This window comes from Gracilinanus agilis, chromosome 4, assembly GCF_016433145.1.
Source record: "Gracilinanus agilis isolate LMUSP501 chromosome 4, AgileGrace, whole genome shotgun sequence".
In the NCBI taxonomy this organism is placed as follows: Eukaryota; Metazoa; Chordata; class Mammalia; order Didelphimorphia; family Didelphidae; genus Gracilinanus; species Gracilinanus agilis.
In genome coordinates this window covers 278,148,949-278,151,515 of record NC_058133.1, presented here as the reverse complement: position 1 = coordinate 278,151,515, position 2,567 = coordinate 278,148,949, and positions in this window count along the sequence as shown.

The following is a 2,567-nucleotide window of genomic DNA, read 5'->3' as shown; positions in this document are numbered from 1 at the left end:
GACTCTCCCTTGCCCAAAGATTAAGGTAAAAATTCCTAAATCTTTGCATTCAGGGCCCTCGGAGCGTTCTAGTTCCAATCTATATTTCCAATTTTTTTTTATTTCCTATTACTTCCCTTTTGTATACTTTACATTCTAGGTTTAAATCTTGCCTCTAGGATTTACTATCTGTGTGATCCTGGACAAATTATTTAAACTTTTTGGACTTTGGTCCAAAATTAAAATTAAAGAGGGGAGGGTGAAGATTGAAATTACCAAACATTTCAGGAAGAAGAAAACTCAGAGACCTTGACCACAAGCAGATAAATCAACAGGGAAATCATTAGCAGCAGAAAGAAAATAACAAAGACCTCCATATCTAGTAAATGGGTTCAGGCATCAGTGAATGAAAACTGTAGCAAAACAAAATAATACGATCTAATACTTGATGAAACAAAGGACCCTGTACAATCTGAGAACTTGGAAGGAGTAACCTCCGTTCCTGAGTGGTATAAAAGAGAAATGAGAATTTTAAGAGCAGAATTCTCATTTTCTGTACATCAAAAACAATTTGTAGGGGGGCAGCTGGGTAGCTCAGTGGATTGAGAATCAGGCCTAGAGAGGGGAGGTCCTAGGTTCAAATCTGGCCTCAGACACTTCCCAGCTGTGTGACCTTGGACAAGTCACTTGACCCCCATCGCCCACCCTTACCACTCATCCACCTATGAACCAATACACAGAAGTTAAAAGTTTAAAAAAAAAAAAACAATTTGTAGAACAAAAAAAATGTGTGATGGCAACAGAGAAAACAATAGATTAGGACTACAAATTCACCGAAGTAAAGGGCAGTTTAGGAAAAAGCAGAAAGAAGAAAGTTTAAGAAGCAAAAAGCAATAAAATTTTTAAAAAAAGCTTAATCTACCTTGTTAATATTTTCTCCATTACTTTCTTAAGTCTAGAAAGTCAACAAAACAGTATATCAAGCTGTTATTTGTAGCATTTGCCAATTTCCAAGGTATAAATGTTCACACTGACATTTTAAGGATTGATGAGTCAACTCTAGCACATCCCTGTTTATTTTGCCAGTGAGGAAACTTGTGCTCATATGGTTATGAAATAACTCTTTTTTTTTCATTCTTTTTTGGTGTCAGCAAAAAACAAAACAAAACAAAACAAAAAACAACTTGGTAAATTATTTACTTTGAAAGCAATGGGACGGTGGGGTTTCAACTAGTTGGCTGGGATGGAAGCAGCTGGGTGGCTCAGTGGATTGAGAGCCAGGTCTAGAGACAGGAGGTATTGGATTCTAATCTGACCTCAGACACTTCCTAGCTGTGTGACCCTGGGCAAGTCACTTGACCCCCATTGCCTAGTCCTTACCACTCTCCTGTCTTGGAACCAATACTTGCATAGATTCTAAGACAGAAGTAAAAAAAAATAAAATAAAACAAATAAAATATGATACATTTTGAAAGTATATTCTGTTGGTATTCAAGACTAGTTGAATGTGTCAAAATGTAGACTGAGAATTTTTAGTAATTCACATTGTTGATCCTTAAATGCAATTGAATAAATATTAAATGCCTGGCTTGAGTCGGGTTTTCAGGGTGGTTTTCTAGTTACAGAAATAAACTGGGTAACAAGATTATTTCAATAATTGCTCTCTTGCTTTCCTCTTCTATGCTCAAATTATCCCTTCATAAAGCCAATAAACAGATGGATGTTGGCCATGCCTCCCAGCTTTGTGACATCTGTAAATCTGTTCAGCATGCCATCTATGCCTTTAATGTAACCCATTCATAAGAATGTTGAATAGCATAGGACCAAACCCCGAACCCCGTAGCATTTCACTGGAGACTGGCATTGACCTAGTAATAATTGCTCTTTAGGTCTGACAGTTGAGTCACTCTGAATCCATCTGATTGGACTATCATGTGCCTCACATCTTTCTATCTCTTCCACAAAAACTACATCACAAGAAACTTTCTCAAATGCTTTGCTAAAATGGAGGTACAGCATACCCGCAGCATTCCTTTGATTTACCCATTCAGAGAAGCTGCCAGTAAAGGAAATTGGATTAGTCTGGTCATGACTCGTTCCTGCAGATGCCATATCAACACTTTGGGATCGACTCTTCCTGTTCTCTATGTCCGTGAACCATCTCTTTGATATTACATTCTAAAATATAACATCCGGGAATCAAAGCCAAGCTTATAGGTCTGTAGTTTACTGAATCCATTCTTCCTTTTTTAATTGAGACAATTGGCCTTCTCCCATGTCCTTCCGTGGTATTTGTCCAGTTCTCAATCACCTTTCGGAGATCACTGTCGGCGGTTCAGAAATCACATCTGTTAGTTCTCTCAGTAATGATTTCAATGATCTGGCCATTCCTTGTATAGAGATGATAATTGAACCCAAAGGAGGCATGGGGGAGGGAGGGAGAGAGACAGAGAGACAGGAAGAGGGGACCAGAGAGAGACAGAGACAGACAGAGACAGAGAGAGAGGAAGAGTGGACCAGAGAGAGACAGAGAGAGAGAAAGAGAGAGTCAGAGAGAGGACCAGAGGGAAGAAGGGGGGGTGGGGGGG